Source organism: Homarus americanus, unplaced genomic scaffold (genome assembly GCF_018991925.1).
Source record: "Homarus americanus isolate GMGI-L3 unplaced genomic scaffold, GMGI_Hamer_2.0 scaffold34921, whole genome shotgun sequence".
NCBI lineage: Eukaryota > Metazoa > Arthropoda > Malacostraca > Decapoda > Nephropidae > Homarus > Homarus americanus.
This window is the reverse complement of record NW_024741901.1, coordinates 607,400-617,399: the sequence shown is the minus strand read 5'-3', so window position 1 is coordinate 617,399 and position 10,000 is coordinate 607,400. Positions and strand designations below refer to the sequence as shown.

Genomic DNA, 10,000 nt, shown 5'->3' with positions numbered 1-10,000 from the left:
AATATCATGTGGTCTACACTTTGTTTATGGTGTGAGTTGCTACTGATGTGAAGGTGAAGACTGGGCCTATAAGGCTGATGGCCAGTGAGATACACAAGGAGGCAGCATGGCCGGTACTGCACTCGACCGACTTCACTTCCCCAACTTGTAAAATCAGGAGTGCCCCAGGATCGAACCAACAACCCTGAGGACAGGAGGCGAGGGTTGTATACACTCAGCCACGACACCCCATCAGTAACAGGGAGACAGAACTAAAATTGAAAATTAAAACTCAGACGAGGACGACTCACGGGGGAAAGAGTTCACTGCCCTGTAATAACCTTTAATAAACTATTGCGAAGCCACACTATACCGCGGCGGGTCACTCTGTCCCGAGGGTCTTTCCTCCCAACGAGTCACTTTACCCTTATTTTCGTAGACTGTCAATGTTATTTTCATGCTATTTTACCTCTCATTACTATGTTGCTGTTTGAGTCAGATAGTTGGACGCACTCTCATATTTTCAGTCGGAAGAAATATTAGGCAAAACAATCATTAAAAATCAGGACCCAGATTTATGGTTGAGTGTTAGTGTAGGTCGAGGTACAGTGTTTATCTCTCTCCTCCAGGCTGTGGTCTGTCTTGATTGATATTTTAGAATCTCAAGGGGACAAGATATTCACCAATGTTTGCGTGTTTTCAGTTTTGTCAGCCGCCAGGGTACGTAGTTTGGTGCTCTGCCTGTGTCACTTAATAAGGAAGGTCACTCGCTCCAAAAAGTATCTTTACGATTTTGTGTGAGACAATATGACAAAAGGGACGAAGGAGTTTGACAACCCTACCGAGATAACAGGAGTCACAGTGTTCATTGTGAAATTCATCGGACCCCTCCGTGAAAATACTTTTGGGGGGCGAGTGTACGTGCTGGCCACCTCCTCGTTGGTAGGAGAGAGCGATGGTGCAGTAATCCACACCAGCAGACGCCGCTGCCCGTTGCTGCAGAGTATCACTGACAAATAGGTTCCATTAGACTGAGCCATGGAGCCACCCCGTGTACCAGAAGCCCCTACGCTGACACTGTTGGCTGCTGCAGAGGGTCACTGACATATACGTCCCATTAAACTAGACCAGAAGCCTCTACTGGTCAGTGCTGTGAATACAGAACAAGCTGCCTGTCTATTTACAACAAGACTAAGTGTTCCCCGTGTTGGGAGTCAGTGCCAGACAGTCACTGAACAGGACGAGTAGCTCCTCTTCCATCACCGTCGAGTGTCTGATTGATACAGGCCGAGGATTGAACCTGCAGATGCCAGTGTCAGGGCTTGTGGCACCGACCCTTACACACCATACTGAGTTACCAGACAGAGAAGGCGGCCAAATTAACACTGAACCTGTACCGTATCTACAGTGTTCCTTTCACCCCGAGTTACAGGAAGAAAACAGAACAATACTTCATAACTCTGGAACCAGGATGTCCCCGAGACGTCCAATCATACTAAAGATGACAACCGTCGTATACTCCCTAATCACCCTGGACAGTGTAAGGGTGATCAGGGAGACCACCGTATACTCCCTGATCGGCCAAGACAGTGTAAGGGTGATCAGGGAGCCGGCGGTACACTTCTCTACAGGACAAGGCCATAAAGCAAACAATTTATAATCTAAATTGTTTGCTTTAAATGATCTAAACTTTAGATCATTGTGTTAAATACAAATAATTCCACGGACATATAATTAGTTTTAAATATATCCTTAATTAACACCTTTTAACTTTTTTGCTAATTCGTTTAATATTCACAACATGTTAAACTAATTAGGACAGACAGAGACAATTAAACACCCGGGTTATACAGGTTTGATTAGTCATTCCTACTAAGCATTGTGAACGTAAAATTTAAGTAATATAAAACCCCATATAAATAAATAAACAAATAAATAAATAAATAAATAAAAAAATAAATAAATAAATACAGGTATATAGAAAAAAAAAATAATATATAATCAAAAAACAGTGATGTCGGCCCACGGGATTTCTTCGGCGATTTTAAATTTCAAAAGCTGCAGCAGCTAAGGGAGAGGTAAAAAGTTTTTATTAAAATCAAATATTCAAGAACCGGAGGAAATTTACCCAGGACTTATAATTTTTATCACGGAGAGACTACGAGGTGTACTGGGTGTACTAGCTGTGTACTGGTGGGTGTATCTTTACTCTACACTGCATGTGCTAGGTGTATCTTACCTGTGTACAGGTAGGTGCTCTTACACATGTACTGGTGGGTGTGTATCTTACTCTGCACTGGTGGGTGTCTTACCTACACCTGTGTGCTAGTGGTGTATCTTACTCTACACTGTGTGCTGGTGGGTGTATCTTACTCTACACTGTGTGCTAGTGTATCTTACTCACACACTGTGTGCTGGTGGTGCTCCCTCTGTCCATGCTGGTGGGTGTATCTTTCCACAGCATATAGTGCAATTTAATATCTTACCCTGTGTGTACTGGTAAATTAATATCTTACTCTACCTGTGTGCACTGGTACGTTAATATCTTACTACTTACTAATGGTGCCTCTACACAGCAACCCTTGGTGGGTGTATCTTACCTACACTGTGTACTGGTAGGTGTATCCCCCGCACACTGGTGGGTGTATCTTACCCCACACATATTTTAGTAGGTGTATCACCTACACTGTGTGCAAATTTAATATCTACTGTGTACTGGTGGGTGTATCTTACTCACACCTTGCTAGTGGGTGTATCTTACTCTACACAATGTACTGGTGGGTGTCTTCACCCCACTGTGTACTAGTGGGTGTGTCCCTGTGTGCTGGTGGGTGTGTCACCTCCCTAAAAACTAAGCCATGCTAGTGGGTGTATGCTTACCCCTACACTGTGCACCAGGTGGGGTGTCACCCCCTGCCTGTGTACTGGCATTATGTCTCTCTCACACTGTGTATAGTGATTATCTTCCTCTACACTGTGTGCAGGTGAATCTTACTCTACACTGTGTACTGGTGGGTGTATCACTCTACACTGTACACTGGTGGGGTAACTGCTCCCCTGTATGTGCTAGTGTCTCCTCCCCTACACTGTGCTGGTGATTATATCCTTACTCTACACATAGAAATTATCTTACTCACTGTGTGCTGGTGGTGCCTTCTCTACACTGTGTACTGGTAGATTATATCTTACTCTTACTGTGTGCTGTGCGTTGCTCTTACTACCATGTGCTGGTGGTGTATCTTGCCCCTACACTGTGTGCCTGAGTGGGTGTATACTACACTGTGTGCTAAGTGGGTGTCTTACACACACACTTAATTGAAGTATCTTACTCTACACATGGCTTTTTGATGGTCTCACCTCACACTGTGTACTGGTGGGTGTAACACCCTGCACACTGTGTGCTAGTGGGTATCTTACCTACACTGTGTACTGGTGGAGTTAATATCTTTACTCACACATGTACTATTTGGGTATATCTTACCCCCACTGCATGCAGTGGGTGTATCTTACCCCCCACCATGACACTAGTGATACCTCACTCTACACCTTTTTAGTGGGTGCCATCTCCCTTAATATTTTGGTGGTATATACTACACACCATGTACTGGTGCATTGCTCCTCTACACTGTGTACTAGTGAGTGTATACATACCCTGTACTGGTGGGTATATCTTACCCCCACCGCCTGGTGCAGTGTCTCCCTGTGTACTGGTGGTGCCTCTTACTCTACACTGTGCACTGGTGGGTGCCTCTTACTCACCTGTGTACTGAGTGCAGGTGTATCTGCTGCATGCTGGTAGGTGCTACTCTACACACATGTGTACTGGTAGGTATGCCCTCTACCTGTGCTGGTGGGGTGTATCTCTACACTGCATACAGGCTGGGTGTATACACATGTGCAGTGGGTGTATCTTACCTACACTGTGTACTGGGTGGAGTTAATATCTTACTCCTGTGTACTGGTGAGATTATCTTACTCTACTGTGTACTGGGTGGAATATATACACAACACTTTTTAGTAGGTGTATACACTACTGTGTGTGCTGGTGTGTGTATCTTACTATTGTGTACTAGTGTGGTGTATACACTCTGCACTGTGTACTGTTGGGTTATGCTCCTTGCTCCCTACATATGTGCTGGTGGGTGTCTTACACTGTGCTGCTGCTGGTGGGTGCTCTTACTACACCTGTGCTGGTGTATCTTACTTCCCCACACACACTGTGTGCTGGGTCTGTATACTCCCTACACACTGTGTGTGCTGGGTGGGGCCTCATCTACACTGTGTGCACTGGTGTCTCACACACACTCTACACACTGGTGGTGCCTCTTACCCTACACTGTGTTTAATTGGGTGTATCTTCTCTACACATGTGCAGGTGTATACTACTTTCTACACACTTGCTGGTACATTATCACACTGTATGCTGTGGGTGTATCTTACTCCCACATGTGCTGGTGGGGTGTCACCCCTCACCACTGTGCTTACTGGTGGGTGTACACATATGTGCTGGTAGATTCATATCTTGCTCCCACTGCTGCTGGTGGGTGTATCTTACTACCACTGTGTACTGGTGAACTCTACTCACTGTGTACTGGTGGGTGTATCTTACCCTACTCACTGGCTGCTGGTATACCACCCTACTCTGTGTGCAGGTGTATCTTACCTGGCATGTACTGGTGGGTGTATCTTACCACTGCACTGGTGGGTGCTCTTCTCCCACAACACACAGGTGGGTGTATCTCACTCTACACATGTGCTGGTAGTGTATCTTACCCCTACTGTGTACTGGTGAGTGTATCTTTACTCTGTGTGGGTGTGTCCTGCCCATGTACTGGTAGGTGTATCTTCTCTACCTGTGTGCTGGTGGGTGTATCTTTCTCATGTGCGTGGTGTATCTACTACTCCTGTGCTGGTGGGTGTATCGCCTCCCCTGTGTGCTAGGTAGGTGTATCTTCCACTGTGTACTGGTGATTAATATCTTACTCAGTGCAGATGGGTGCCTCTGCTCCACTGTGTACTGGTGTATCTTGCCCCTACACTGTGCTGGTGGGTGTATGTACTCTACACCATGCTGTGGGTTCTTCTCCTCCGCATGTGCTGGTGGGTGTATCTGCCTACACATGTGCACTGTGGGTATCTTACCCTCTGTGTGCACTGTCTTACTACTCTGCGTACTGGTGGGTGTGTCTTACTCTACACCAACTGTACTAGGTGGTGTATCTTACCCCTACATGTGCTGGTAGTGTGCCACTCCCCCACACACTGGTGGGTGTATCTCACTCTACACTGTGTGCTGTGAGATGTAACTCACCCACCCCATGTGCTGGTGGTTGTCACTCTACACTGTAACACTGGTGGTGTATCTTACTCTACACTGTGCGTGGGGTGTATCTTATACCTTCATGTGCAGTGAATTCTTCTCTGTGTTTGGTGAGTGTATCTTTTTTTCTCCTATTATTGCTGGTGTATCTACTCTACACTGTGTGCTAATTGCGTTCTCTCTTACTACACTGTATACTTTAGTGGTGTATCTTTACTCACTGTATACTGGTGAATTTCTCCTCTACACTGTGTGCTGATAGGTACCATCTTACCCTGTGTGCTGGTGTATCTTACTCTACACTGTGTACTGGTGGGTGTCTCCTTACCCCCTACACATGCACTGAGTATAGGTATATCTTATACACACCTTATATGGTGAATTTATATCTTCACTTACCTGTGTACTGGTAGATATATCTCACTCTACACATACATACTGGTGAATATATCTTACATATTACTGGTGGGTTATCTCCTCTACTTATTACTGGTAGATTAACATCTTACCTACACTGTATACTGGTGGGTGTATCTTACCTACACTGTGCTGGTGTATCTTACCCCTACAATATTACCAATTCTCCTTACCACCACGGTGTGCTGGTGGGTGTCTTGCTACCATATTCTTTTAGTGGGTGTATCTTCTCTACACTGTGCATGCTGGTGGTGTATCACTCCCATGTGCTGGTAGGTGTATCTTACCTACACACTATGTGCTGGTGGGAATTCATCTTACTCTACACACTGTGTACTGGTGGGTGCTCTTACTCTACACTGTGTGCTGGTGACATACCCACCACACCTTGTGCATTGGGTGTATCTTACTCTGCCATGTGCAGTGGGTTAACATACCCTACACTGTGTATAGATATGTCTTACTGTGTACTGGTGGGTGTATCTTACTCACATGCTGGTGGGTGTATCTTACACTTGCTGGTGGGCTCTTTACTCTACACTGCCAGCACTGGTGGTGTGTATCTTACTACATGTACTGGTGGGTGTATCTTACCATACACTGTATGCTGAGTAGTGTATCTTACTCACCACATGTACTGGTGGTGTCACTCTACACAGCACTGGTGGGTGTAATGCCACTTTGCATGCTGGTAGGTGTATCTTTTTCCCTGTGTACTGGTGCCTACACTATGTACTGGGTGTATCTTATACCATAGCCAACACTGGTGGGTGTATCTGCCACACATGCTGGTGTATCACCCACACCTGTGCGTGGGTGTATGCTACTCTACACTGGCCTGGGCGGGGTGTATCTTACCCTACACTGTACTGGTGTATCTTTTCACGCATGCCTGGTGGGTGTATCTTCTCTGCACTGCAGCCTTAACATTGGTGTCCACCTTGTCTGCATTGATTGTATCTTACTCACTGTGTACCCAGGTGGGTGTATCTTACTCTACCTGTGTACTGGTGGGTGCTCACACTACCACTATATGCTGAGTGAGTGTGCTGCCCTCCCACTGTGCTGGTGGTGCATATCTTACTCCCTGTGTACTGGTGGAGTGCTTCTTACTCTACACTGTGTACTGGTAGGTGTATCACCCTCCCCTGTGTACTGGTAGGTGTATCTTACATGCACACACAATGGTATATCTTACCACATAGCATGAGGTAGGTGCTATCTTACTCTACTGTACTGGGTGGGTGTATCTTACCTCATACACCATGCTGGTGTGTCACACTCTACACTGTGAACTGGGCTGTCCTCCCTGTCCATGCTGGTGTGTCTTTACTCTACACTGCACTGGTGGGTGCATCTTACCTACACTGGCACATGCTGGTGGGTATCTTACTCTACTGTGCTGTGGTGTGTCTTACTACTGTGGGTGCCTCTTCCTGTGTACTGGTGGTTGTATACCTGTGTACTGGTGGGTGCATCTTTTTCACACCACATGCTGGTGGTGCCTGCCCACCCACCACACTGGTGGGTATATCTTACCGTACCTATGTGCACTGGTGGGTGTATCTTTTCACATGTGCTGGTGGGTATCTTACTCTACACTGTGTACTGGTGGGTGTATCTTACACCTGTACTGGTGGTGTATCTTACTCTACACTGTGTACTGGGTAGAGTATATCTTACTACCTGTGTACTGGTAGGTGTATCTTAGCTATACAACCTTTTGTTGCCTACACATATACTAGGTGTATCTTAGGCCTATACTGTACTAGCATTTCTCCCCACTCTACACTGTGCTGGTAGGTCTATCTTACTCTACACACATGTACTAGTAGGTATGTCTCTCTACATATGTTGAGTTATCTTACTCTTCACGCAGTAATACTGGTGTACCCTGTGTACTGGGTGGGTGTCTCTTCTTCACTGTGTACTGGTGTTGGGTCTTCTTGCTCCCACTACATATTTTCGTGGTTGCTCTTACTCTACACTGTGCTGGTGGTGTCTACCTCTACACACTGTGTGCAGGTGGGTGCATATCTTACTCTACCCCTGTGCTGGTGGGTGTGTCTTACTTCCTGTGTGCTGGTGGGGTTATGTCTTACTATATAGCCACTGGGCGTTTCATATCACACTACTCTCACAATAGCCTTGCTGGTGGGTGTATCAGCAACACATATGCTTTTGGTGGTGTGTCTTCCCCACCTACACATATTACTCAGGTATCTTGCCACTGTGTACCCAGGTGATTGTGTCTTACCCTACACTGCAACCAGCTGCTGGTGAACATATCTTCACTCTACATGTGCCGGTAGGTGTATCTTACCCCATGCTGGTAGGTGTATCTTGCCTCCTGTATGCAGTGGGTGTATCTTTACTACCACATGTACTGGTGATTATCTTCCTGTGTACTGGTGGGTGTATCTCTTACTACACGCCAACACTGGGTAGGTGTATCTTACTCTCTCATAGCCACTGGTGGTGTGCTCTTACTCACATGCAGGTGGGTGTATCCTCTACACATGTACTGGTGGTGCCTCCTCACCTGCTGGTGGGTGCCACCACTACACTGTGTGTGCTGGTGGGTGTATCTTACTCTACTGTGTGCTGGTGGTGTATCTCCCCACTTTGTACTGGTGGGTGTGTCTCTACACTGTGTGCACTAGTGGGTGTATGCCCTCCTGTGTACTGTGGGTGTATCTTCACTGTGTACTGGTAGGTGTGCTCTGCCTCTACCAGCCAACTTTTGGTGGGTGCCATACACACTGTGCTGGTGGTGTCTCCTCCTGGCATGCTGGTGGAAGTCTGTCCCCACCCCTACCCCTGTGTGTGGTGGGTTATATGCCACTGTGTATAGTGGAACATATCTTACTCTACACCTGTACTGGGTAGAACTCTTTTTCTATGTGCTGGTGGTGTATCTTACTCTACACAATATTTTAGTAGAACATATCTTACCTACTGTGTACTGGTGGGTGTATCTTACTCCTGTGTACTGGTAGGTGTATCTTACTCTACACATATACTGTGGAGTGCCTCTACACATGTGCTGTGTGCTCTTTTCCCACCACTGTGCGGTGCCTCCCACCCCTACCTGTATACTGGTGGTGTATCCTCACATAGCAGCTTGCTGGTGTGTCTTACACACACTGCAAGTGTGCCCACCTACCATGTGGTGTATCTTACCCCACTGTGCTAAGTGGGTGTATCTTACTCCCCACTGTGCTGGGTAGGTGTCTGCATACACACTTTGTGTATCTTCTCCCACCTGGCATGCTAGGTGCTATGCACCTACACTGTATTTTTGGTGGGTGTGTCTTACTCTACTGACACTGGTGGGTATATCTTACCCTGTGCACTGGTGGGTGTATCCTTTCCACACCTGTGCTGGTGATGTATCTTTACCCTGTGGCTTTGGTGGTTGTCTACTCCCTGTGTACTGAACATATCTTTACTCTACACTGTGTACTAGTGGGTGACATCTTACACACTGTGCTGGTGGGTGTATGCCTCTACACCCCAACAGCACTGAGGTAGGTGTATCTTACCCTACATGCTGGTGCATTCATATCTTACTCTACACTGTGTGCAGGTGGGTGTATACCCTACACACCAGCCAGCCACTGAGCAGTGTCTTACTCCCTGTGTGCTGGTGGGGTATCTTTTCTGTAACCTGGTGGGTATATCTTTACTCCACATGTGCTGGTGGGTGTATCTTACCCCTACACTGTGTACTGGTGATTCTCTCTTTACACTCACACATGGCACAGTGGGTGTATCTTACTCTACACTGTGTGCTGAGTGGGTGTATCCTCCCACATGCTGGTGGAATTATATCTTACTCTACATGTGCTGGTGGTGCTCCTTACTACTATGCTTTTTGGTGGGTTTTCCTCCTCTACACCATGTACTGGTGGGTGTCTCCTCTACATGGCCTTGCTGGTGGTGTATCTTCTCTACACTGTGTACTGGTGGTGCCTCTCTTACTCTACCCTGCCCCATTGGGTGTATCTTACTCTACACACATGCTGAGTGGAACTATCTTACTCTCACTGTGTGCCTGGTGGGTGTCTCCCCACCCCTACACATGTGCTGTGGGGTGTATCACTCTACACACTGTATTGTACTGGTGGGTGTATCTTACCCCTACACACTGGCTGTACTGGTGGGTGTATCTCTCCCTGCACTGGTGGGTTTCCTACTCCCTGTGTACTGGTGGTGTATCTTACTCACGCATGCCCAGTGGTGTATCTTACACACTGTGTACTGGTGGGTGTATCTTACTCT

At 46.7% G+C, this 10,000-nt stretch overlaps 1 protein-coding gene across 1 annotated transcript in view; it reads right to left on the bottom strand.

The window, feature by feature from the left end:
- LOC121876390 (furin-like protease 2) overlaps positions 1-10,000 on the bottom strand; it is an 85,272-nt gene that overhangs the window by 74,532 nt on the left and 740 nt on the right. The gene's annotated exons all lie outside the window — the stretch shown is intronic.